The sequence below is a fragment of the Schistocerca americana genome, chromosome 3, assembly GCF_021461395.2.
Source record: "Schistocerca americana isolate TAMUIC-IGC-003095 chromosome 3, iqSchAmer2.1, whole genome shotgun sequence".
Lineage (NCBI taxonomy): Eukaryota > Metazoa > Arthropoda > Insecta > Orthoptera > Acrididae > Schistocerca > Schistocerca americana.
Window position 1 is genome coordinate 435,517,882 of NC_060121.1, and position 11,799 is coordinate 435,529,680.

Genomic DNA, 11,799 nt, shown 5'->3' on the forward strand with positions numbered 1-11,799 from the left:
CGCCTGGGCTCGTCAACATAGAAATTGGACTGTTGATGACTGGAAACATGTTGCTTGGCCGCAAGAGTCTCGTTTTAAATTGTATCGAGAGGATGGACGTTTACGGGTATGGAGGCAACCTCGTGAATCCATGGATCCCGTATATCAGCAGGGGACTGTTCAAGCGGGTGGAGGCTCTCTAATGGTGTGGGATGTGTGCAGTTGGAGTAATATGTGACCCCTGATGCGTCTAGATACGACTCTGAAAGGCGACACATACGAAAGCATCCTGTCTGATCACCTGTATCATTCATGTCCATTATGCATTCCGATGGACTTGGGCAATTCCAGTAGGAGAATGCGACACCCCACACGTACATAACTCCTACAGAGTGGCACCAAGAACACTCTTCTGAGTTTAAACACTTCCGCTGGCCACCAAACTCCCCAGACGTGAACATTATTGAGCATATCTGGGATGCCTTGGAACGTGCTGTTCAGGAGAGATCTTCACCCGCTCGTAATCTTTCGAATTTATGGACAGCCGTGCAGGATTCATGGTGTCAGTTCCCTCTAGCACTACTTCAGACAACAGTCGAGTCCATGACAAGTCGTGTTGCGGCACTTCTATGTGCTCGCAGGGGTCCTACACGATATTAGGCAGGTATTCTAATTTCTTTGTTTCTTCAGTGTGTATTTGAACAACTAATCAAATCAAATGATAAAATTTCTGTGCATATGAGAAGAAGTCGCTAATAGTAGCAAGCTTGATATTTGGCTTTCATAGATATTCTATCAGTTGAGAAGAACCTTTCGCATATTAAATCCTCTCTACTCTATACCGTATCTGATGCCTATTAAATCTGTCTGATAATTAATGAAGCTAGCATGCTGTTTTAAGCCAATCATTTAATGTTGCCATATTTCACTTGACCGCATCTTGGTGTTATTGTGGCCACATATATATTGCCTTGAAACCCTCCACGCGCTCCAAACGCCCCTAATGCGCCTCGAAATATAAAAATGACAGGCGTCGCAGGAGTTAATGCGGATTACCGCTCTCGCAGTCCATTGGCGGAATACAATTTCGTAGCTGGCAGCGTTCCGCCGGCTCATTCGCATTCGCTTAGTACGGGATGCCGTATTCAGAATACGGAGTGTCCATTTGTAATTTTAAAACATTAATAGCTGTGCTAATAACGTTACTACTATGAACCGGATTTTGATGAGATTTTAAAATGGAGGTTTGCGGCGCTGCTTCGTAGCGACATTTTAAATTGCGCTGTTTTGTATTCGTTAGCTTTAAGCAATTTGCACACTAAATGCGGTGACGCTGCATGATCTGTCAAGCTGCTGAAGGGGCGGCGCCACTGGCCGCATGCATCAACGCCCGCTATGTGTGCCAGCCAGACTAAACACAACGAGCCAGTCAGACTGTGTGTGCGTGTGTGCAGCACTTTTCTCGGAGCTCATAACGGAAATTCAGAATTTTTCTCGCGTAATTCTAATTGTGAAATCATGTTTCACATCACCAGCTTTACGTTTCCAACGGAGAATTTAATGCAATTTCATTATGAATTAGTAAGGTATACTCTTTTACAGAAACTGTCTCCATTTGGAAGTGTGGTATCAATTACAAATTACTCCACTGGAGGCTGCTCATGATACAAACCCACATCACTTGGCGATCAAATACTTTATTTCCGTACAGTTAGCTTCTGCTGCATTTTACCCTCGATGTTTTGTTTTATCACGCCGAATATTCTGTTCTATATGATTTGGTACCCTATGATTAACCCCCATACTCACATCTAATGAAATTTGTGTTTTTATTCGAATAAAGATCTTGCGGCAGCCATAGATCTAATCATAAAACGTAAACTTGCGTCCGAACATGTCACAGTTAATAAAATATTCCAGATTATTATGCCGTGGTCGAAAGGATTTCACATTTAAACTCAACGTTTCGTCTCCATCTGCCGATACATTTTCGGGTATTCAAAACATCCGACGTCACACCACGGGGGCGAAGCACGTGTAAATGGAATTTTGCTGCAGTCAGTAGGAATCCAAGATGTGAATCGTATTATCAAAGAAGCTACTGTCCCCGTTGAAACTGTCCTCCGCACATGGGGACGAAATGTTGGGTATAAATGTGACATCCATTTGGCTATCGCGTAATTCCCCGCAACATTTTATTAATTGAGCCACAGATCTGCATTTGGCAGACTTTACAGAATCTCATTCCATAGACGGAACCTGCTTACAAGGAAAAGATATTTACGTTTGCCTTAAGAATACCTTTTCCTTAACAAGCCGAAAGATTTTCAACTCACCCACGTAAAGCATATCACAAATCGTGGAACCAATTGATAAATTTCGGATAAATTAAGTTCTCCAAGAACCCTCAAATCAGCGTAATACACCCCTAAACTTAACTAACTCCACCCGAACAGGCTATGAGGGCCCAAAGATACCTGCCGGCCACCGTGTCATCCTCAGCCCACAGTCGTAGATACGGCGGGGCAAATGGTCAGCACATCGCTCTCCCGGCCGTGTGTCAGTTTACGAGACCGGAGCCACCACTTCTCAGTCAAGTAGCTTCTCAGTCTTCCTCACAAGGGCTGATCGCATCCCGCTTGCCAAAAGCGCTCGGTAGACCGGATGGTCACCCATCCAAGTGCTAGCCCAGCCCAACAGCTCTTAACTTCGGTGATCTTTTGGGAACCGGTGTTACCACTGCGGCAAGGCCGTTGGCGTAAAAGTCGCAACCCTGTTAAGTAGGTAACGGGTACATTTTCGGTTCGGCTATTGAGTACTAGTCGCGCGTGTTAACACTTCCGTTACTGGGAGGGGGAGTTATGCCTCTCCCGGATCGAATCCGCCAGGAAGGGGTCGATATGCCAGCCAGCTTGGATATGGTTTTTAGGCGGTTTCCCACATCCCATTCGGTGAATACCGTGCTGATTCCTACGTTCCATCTCAGGCACAAGCTACACAAACATTTAGAACACTTTCTTACAGCTGCACACAGATTGGGTGCACTGCTTCTGTCTTTGGGCTTGAGTAGGAGACTGATGGCCTTAGGTGTCTGGTTTCCTTAAACACTTACTCAGACTCAGGTAGTTATTCAAACTATCATCACTCATGCTGAAAGGTTCGACAGCCTACACAAGTTGGACTGCCTTGAGGTAGAAATACTTCACGGAATATTCTGCTGAGAAACGTTTCAGAACGTACGTGAAACTGACAGTGATTTTACACTTTGTGAAAGTGCTACCTGCATTTAGCCCACGGAACACTTACCCATCAGCATAGAACCTTTAAATGGAATATCAAGGAGGGCCCAAAGTTTCTATCCAGTGTTTATCAAATTATTTGTTCTTGTACATTTATTTAGCAGTGGTGGATGCGGTTCACGATCACGGTTACTAAGCGAAACACGGTTATCCACCTCCTGCACAATGACAACTTTAAGAAAATCTTAAACAATTTAGGAAAGTAATGGCTGAGTATACGAAACCGTAGAAGAAAACGCTTTTTGCACAAACAGGCTGCTGTTATAAGCGACAACAGCCGCCAGTGTTGAAGTGAGGGAAACCAGATGAGCGAACTGATATGGATTAAGAACAGTAGAAACGCAAATTCTATGTCTCTGTGATCTGCCGAGTACAGTTTCGTTCCTTGAACTGCCCTCGCTCGTCAGACCGAAGTCGCTGAAAACAGCAGTTACCTTTTCGTAAGACTCTTCGTTGGTCATGTCTTGGTACCCTGCTGTATACACTTGTTACTATCTTCCAATCGCGCGAACTCGTCACCTGGCAGTCTTCCAGGCTTGGAAGAGCTGAGCTAGGCATTCAGGCCAAAGGTCCCAACTTAAAAAAAAAAAGGTTCAAATGGCTCTGAGCACTATGGGACTTAACTTCTGAGGTCATCAGTCCCCTAGAACTTAAACCTAACTAACCTAAGGACATCACACACATCCATGCCAGAGGCAAGATTCGAACCTGCGACCGTAGAGGTCGCGCGGTTCCAGACTGTAGCGCCTAGAACCGCTCGGCCACCCCGGCCGGTGGTCCCAACTTCGGCAAAGACGAAGTACCGCAACAAAAGTCAGCCCAGCCTCCTCCCTCCCCCCCTCCCTTCCCCAACCATGCAGATCCGCTTTTTTTTTTAACATCTCAAAGCTGGATGTATTCCAATCTCTGTCTTTCTCTACAACTTTTACCCCAGCAGCTCTCTCTAGCATCAGGGGAGTTATTCCCAGTCCTCTTTAACAGATATACTATCATCCTGTCCCTTCTTCTTGTCAGAGTTTCCCATGCAATCCTTTCCTCGCCGATTCTATGGAGAATTTCCTCATTCCTTAACTTATTAATTCACCTAATTTTCAACGTTATTCTGCAGCACTAAACCTCAAATTCTTCGATTATCTTTTGTTTCGGTTTTACACAGTATATGTCTCACTGCCACAGAACGCTGTGCTCCAGACTTGCACTTTTTTTCCTGCCTCGATAACAGAATCCCTTAACTTCGTGGTCACCAATTATGGTAGGTTTCACTCTTTTCTCATTTCTGATACTTTTCATTTCTTCCATATATCTTCTATTTACTCTCAATCCATATTTTGACTTTTTGGACTGTACATAACCGTTCCTCAGTTTCCCTGAAGATAAGAACGTCATCAGCGAATCTTAACATTGATATCCTTTCACCCTTAATTTTAACCCCACTCTTGAAAACTACTTTTATTTCCGGCATTGCTGTTTCGATGCACAGATCGAACAGTAATGGCGAAAGACTACATGCCAACCTTGCACCCTTTTTAACCCTAGCACTTCGTTCTTGGTCTTCCACTCTCATTGTTCCTTCCTGGTTCTTTTACATGCTCTATATTACCCGTCTTTCCATCATATAGTTTTTTCTCAGAGTTTCGAACGTCTTCCATCATTTTACATTGTCGAACTTTTTTTCAGACGTCAAATCCTATGAACGTGCCTTGATTTTTCTTCAGTCTCGCTTACATTATCAACCGCAATGTCAGAACAGCCTTTCTAGTGCATTTACCTTTCCTAAAACAAAACTGATCGTCGTCTAACAAATCCTCAGTTTTCTTTTCCATTCTTCTGTACATTATTCTGTATATCATTTTTGGATACTGGAGCTACTAAGTTGATTGTGCGATAATTCTTGCACTTTTCGGCTCTAGGGGCTTGGGAATTGCGTGGATGATGCCATTCCGTAAGTTTGATCATATATCGCCAGTCTCATATATATATATATATATATATATATATATATATATATATATATATATATATATATATATATATATATATGTAGTCTGCTCCATCAGAATTTCTAAAATAATTTGGGAAGTGACAACAAAGCGATCATTCAGGTTGGTGTACAGAATATTCCTTCTGCTCACTAAATTCTGACATTCATGTTGGTGTACAGAATATTCCTTCTGCTCACCAAATTCTGATTCTAATACTGGATCCCCTATCTCTTCCCTATCGACTCCTGTTCCTTCTTCTCTCACGGCATCAGTTAAGTCCTCCTCCTCAAAGAGGCCCTCAACGTACTGTTTCTACCTCTCCGCTCTCTCCTCTGCACTTAATTGTGGAATTCCCATTGCATTCTTGATGTTACCGCCCTTGCTTTTAATTTCACCGAAGGTTATTTCGACTTTTCTATATGCTGATTCAGTCCTCCTAACATTTATTTTTCCATTTCTTCACATCTTTTCATGTAGTCATTTAGCATTAGCTTCCCTGCATTTTCTATGTATTTCTGTATTCCTGAATTTCCCCGAATATTTTGATACTTTTTTCTTTCGTCGTTCAACTCAAGTCTTTCTTCTTTTACCCATGGTTTCTTCGCAGTTACCTTTTTTGCACCTAGGTTTTTTCTATCCTGCTTCTGTAATAGTCCTTTTTGGGAAGTTTATTCCTCTTCAGCTAACTGCCTACTTAGCTATCTATGCCTCAGATAACTTCATGCTAATCTCTTCATTCTTTAATACTTCCACCTCTTGATGCAGTGATTCAACCTAATTAGTGTCTTATACTTCAGCATATTCTTTATCAAGCCTTTGTAGATCCATCATTATGCAGATAGTTGCGTGACCTCGGCTGTTCAATATAAAATCTCGAATCAAATAATATCAGCAATCTAAATTTTCACCTTTCTTGTTTAAGCAGCCAGTTTCACGCCCCCTGACCAAGTAGGAGAAAGAATCCCACCTTTGGTCCAACCGAAATAGTGGCCACCTGCCGGCCGGTGTGGCCGAGCGATTCTAGGCGCTTCAGTCTGGAACCGCACATCCGCTACGGTCGCAGATTCGAATCCTGCCTCGGGCATAGATGTGTGTGATGTCCTTAGGTTAGTTAGGTTTAAGTAGTTCTAAGTTCTAGGGGACTGATGACCTCAGATGTTAAGTCCCATAGTGCTCAGAGCCATTTCAACCATTTGAGTGGCCACCATTCAGTGACAGGCATGTGTAGATTTCGTCTTGATACAGCGATAACTTCGATCATCACTTGCCGACAGACTCAATTAACCTTTCTCCTCTCTCCTTCCTGCTATCAAGCCTGTATTCTCCCGTAACTCTTTCTTCTACACCTCCCCTACAACAGCATTCCAATCTCCCCCGACTATTAGATTTTCGTATCTCTTTACTTACTGAATTATCCTTTCAGTATCTGCATATACATTCTCTACCTCTTCACCTTCAACATGTGACGTCGGTATGTATACCTGAACTAACGTTGCCGGTGTTGGCTTGCAGTCGATGCCGATGAGAACAACCCTATCGCTGAAGTGTTCACACTCTGACCTTACTTCCTATTCATAACGAATCCTGCTCCTGCTACACCATTTTCGGCTGCTGTTGATATTACCCAACCCTCGTTTCACCATAAATTCCTGTCTTCTTTCCATTTCACTTCATTGACGCCCACGTACCTAGAATGAGCTTTAGAATTTTCCTTTTTATAGTTTCTAGCTCCCCCACCACGTTCAAACTTCCACATTCCACGCTACGACTTGATTACTCACTTTTTTTCATAGTCACCCTCGCCTCCCCCTCCCCTCCCCCCTCTCCCCCCACTGGCAGACCCCACCGAGAGATGCGAATGAGGAGCTAGTCTGGAAACATTTAACAGTGGGGAAATCATCATGCCATATTAGGTAACTGACGAAGAAGGACGAGCACACTTCACGTCGTTCTCGGAAATCCGTCACGCAGGGCTGTCCACCTGTCCCAGCAAGGGGAAGGTGGAGAAGGGACATCCTAACCTATAAAACCTTACATTTGTTTTACACACCTCTCAGCTCCAGGTGTATCGGGCCTGTGATAGTCGACTTCCGACCAGTGGTGTACAACAGCTTTTCTCTTCTCGCCTCTCCGCAGTTAGCACTACTAGCACTATAGCCCTCGATGTGAAGCCGTTCCACAAATCCTACGTGCTTTTGATATAGTTGCTTATACTGATGACAGGAAATTCATAACTTTTCTGAGTATAATTCAGTAGTCACATGCACAGTTGGGACATTTATTTCGCATAATGCAACCATGTGTCACAATTTTCATAGGTATAATATACAGTCCCTCCATGAACAATGGCTCGCCATTCGTGGGGTGGCTTGCGAGCCTCAGCGATAGTTGTACCGCAGGTGCAACCACAACGGAGGGTTATCTGATGAGAGGCCAGACAAACGTTTGGTTCCTAAAGAGGAGCAGTAGCCTTTTCGGTAGTTGCAGGAGGAACGATCTGGGTGATTGACTGGTCTGACCTTGTAATAGCAACCTAATCAATCTTGCTGCGCTGGCACTGCGAAAGGCTGGAAGCAAGGGGAAACTAAATCGGTAGTTTTTCCCGAGGGCACGCAGTTTTACTGTATGGTTAAATAATGATGGTATCCTCTCCGGTGAAATATTCCGGAGATAAAATAATCACCCATTCGGATCTGCAGGTGGGGCTACTCAGGAAGATGTCATCATCAGGAGAAACAAATCTCGCGTTCTACAGATCGGAGAGCGGAAAGCTGGATCTCTTAATCACACAGGTAGGTTAGAAAATTTAAAAGTGAAAATGGATAGGTTGAAATTAGACATATTGGGAATTAGTGGAATTTGATGGCAGGAGGAAGTTCTGGTGAGGTGAATGCAGGTTTACAAATTGGGGTAAAGCAAGAGTAGGTTTAGTAATGAATAAGAAAACAGGAAGGTGGGTAAGTTACTATGAACAGAATAGTAAACGCATCATCGTAGCCAAGATATGCACAAAAACAACACCCCTCACAGTAGCACAAATTTATGTACGAGCTAGCCTCGTAGGTAATGAAGAGATTGAAAGAATGTGCGATGAGATAATGGAAATCGTACAATAGTTAAGGAAGGCAAAAACTTAATTGTGATGGGTGAATGGGTATTGTAGGAAAAGGTAAAGAAGGAAACATAGTAGGAGAATATGGGCTGGGAAAAAGGAAAGAAACATGATGTCACTTGGTAGAATTTTGTATACAGCATAATATAATCATCGCTGAAAGGTGGTTTAAGAATCATGAAAGAAATCGGTATTCTTAGAAGAGACCTGGAGATACCGAAAACTCCTCGATCTGGTGTGCAAGGAGTATCAGACAGGCTCAGAAAAGAAATGTAATGACTTCAATTCCAAAGAAAGAAGGTGCTGACAGGTGTGAATATCACCGAACTATCAGTTCAGTAACTTACAGTATGGTTGCAAAATACTAACATGCATTCTTTATAGGTGAATGGTAAAAATGGTGGAAGCGACCTCGGCCAAGATCGGTTTGGCTTCCGGAGACGTGTGGAAACACGTGAGGCAATACTTCCCTACGACTTAGCGTAGAAGACAAGTTATAGAAAGCAAACTTACATTTACAGCATTTGTAGACTTATAGAACGCTTGTGACAATGTTGACTGGAGCACTCTCTTTGAAATTCTGAAGCTGGCAAGACTAAAATACAGGGAGCGAAAGGTTACTTAGTACCTACACAGAAACCAGATAGCAGTTATATGAGTCGAGGAGCATGACAGAGAAGCAGTGGTTGAGAAGAGAGTGAGACAGGATTGTAACTCATCGCTGGTGTTTCAATATGTGCATTGAGCAAGCAGTAAGAAAACCAAAGAAAAACTTGGAGTAGCAATTCAAGTTCAGGGCGAAGAAGTAAAGACCTTGAGGTTTGCCGATGACTTCGTAATTCTGTCACAGACAGCAAAGGACTTGGAAGAGCAGTTGAACGGAATGAACAGTGTCTTGAAAGGACGATATTATATGAACACCAACAAAAGCAAAACAAGGATAATGGAACGTAGTCGAATTATATCAGGCGATGCTGAGGGAATTAGGTTAGGAAACGAGACACTTAAAATAGCTGATGAGTCTTGCTATTTGGAACAAAAATAACTGATGACGGCCGAAGTAAGCAGGATGTAAAGCGTAGACGCAAAGACAAGAGAAGTGTTTCTGAAGAAGAGAAATTTGTTAACATCGAATACAGATTTAAGTGTTAGGAAGTCTTTTCTGAAAGTATGAAAGAGCAACATGAGTGATAAACAGAATAGAAGCTTTCGAAATGTTTTGCTACAGAGGTATTTTGAAGATTAGAAATTTAGGAAAGAAATTTATGGAACAACTTGACGTTCTGAGAGGTCAAAGAATCATCGATTTAGTACTGGAGGAAAGTGTGTTTGTGTGTGTGTGTGTGGGGGGGGGGGGGGGAGGAGCGAAGAGGGGGGGGGTTGGAAAAAACCGTAGAGAGGGGGAGTGAACACAGTGAGAAGATTCATAAAGATGTAAGTTGCAGTAGTTATCCGGAGACGAAGAAGTTTCCACAGGAAAGAGTAGCATGATGAGCCGAATCAAACAGTCTCCGGATTGAAGACGATAACATAAACAACAACAATACATAATCTCCCATACACACCCTACCTATATTTTTATATGGTTTTATATATGTTCCTTGTTGCAAATACATCAACTTGGTTATGTATATAAACGTGATTCATTCACTGTAAGTTATTAATGTGTCCTTGTAATTATCACATAATTTTTTTACATTTTTCGACATCTCATGGTATCAAGCTTCTGTTAAGACAGTGACATCTGCTAAGCCAATATTAAGCAAGTTTTTGTAATACACTTTTTATGCTTTGTATACACGTATAATGATTATAATAACGTGTAATGATGTATAGCATACCAATAGGCTTCTGAAGACGACAGATTAATTTCTTGAAGACAAATAAATTTCCTAATTGTTCAACTGACGACTGAGTTTCATTCTGAAACATGCATCACAGCTACTCTGACAAATAACAAGTGCGAATAAAATCATAATTACTGAACTTTATGTTGGTTCCTTGGGATTTCCTTTTTTCAAAGAGATTCTCAATTAGGCGAGTGCGATACAAACGCCCCTACCATAGGACATACAGCCGCCTCAGTTTTGAGCATTAATTGTACATAAAGTGCTTGATGACCACTCGTAATGCTTGAAGATAAAGCATAGACCTTTTGGGCTCAACAAGATGGCGACACAAAGTTGTTGGGTAAGGGCACTTGGCAGCTGGACTAAGACGATCCTACAGACATCAGTGTCAGTGAACTATGGATTCTTGTCGAAGCTGCACTGTAGGTAGACTGATTTGATGCTTTCCACAATTAAGATGGCCATTAATGTTGGTTTAATAGCGTGGAAAGTCAGTAACTTTTTTTGTCACTAGTAATAAGTAGCACACATTTTGAGCTTTACCACTTAGGGTATGACACAGTGGTTCGTACAGTTCTAACAGTCGCTTTGTTGATACGTCTAGCTCCAATAAGGAGATCTAACTATGTAGCGGTAAATTCTGTATCTTATAGAGTAAACGTTGTCTAATCAAAGTGAATGTTCACTAATGAGTAACTGATTTTCATGCCACAGTACTAATTTTATTTTTCTCTGATTTTTTCATTATAGGTTTAGGCTGTGACTAAATTATATAACGTTTATTCCTTCCAGAATATCAGAATATTAGAAATACAGATCTCACAATAATTCGAAAATAAGACGCAAGACATAACAACACGATATTAGACAATTTAGCCCACTGGAAAACATCCTTATAATTTTATTCTAAGATTTTGTCATCGGATTTGGAATATCGAAGAGCTACGTGGCGCAGTAGTCAACTAAACGGGCGCGTGTTCAAGAAAACCTCTCAGACAAACAGAAGCTAAACGATGTCAAAGTTAGCGTAAGGAGGGCTATGCGTGAAGCGTTCAGTGAATTCGAAAGTAAAATTCTATGTACCGACTTGACAGAAAATCCTAGGAAGTTCTGGTCTTACGTTAAATCAGTAAGTGGCTCGAAACAGCATATCCAGACACTCCGGGATGATGATGGCATTGAAACAGAGGATGACACGCGTAAAGCTGAAATACTAAACACCTTTTTCCAAAGCTGTTTCACAGAGGAAGACCGCACTGCAGTTCCTTCTCTAAATCCTTGCACAAACGAAAAAATGGCTGACATCGAAATAAGTGTCCAAGGAATAGAAAAGCAACTGGAATCACTCAATAGAGGAAAGTCCACTGGACCTGACGGGATACCAATTCGATTCTACACAGAGTACGCGAAAGAACTTGCCCCCCTTCTAACAGCCGTGTACCGCAAGTCTCTAGAGGAACGGAGGGTTCCAAATGATTGGAAAAGAGCACAGATAGTCCCAGTCTTCAAGAAGGGTCGTCGAGCTGCGCAAAACTATAGACCTATATCTCTGACGTCGATCTGTTGCAGAATTTTAG

General features: G+C 42.3%; 1 pseudogene; it reads right to left on the reverse strand.

The window, feature by feature from the left end:
- Window positions 1–2,619: 2,619 nt before the first annotated feature.
- On the reverse strand, window positions 2,620–2,737 carry LOC124607642 (annotated as a pseudogene).
- Window positions 2,738–11,799: the final 9,062 nt, after the last annotated feature.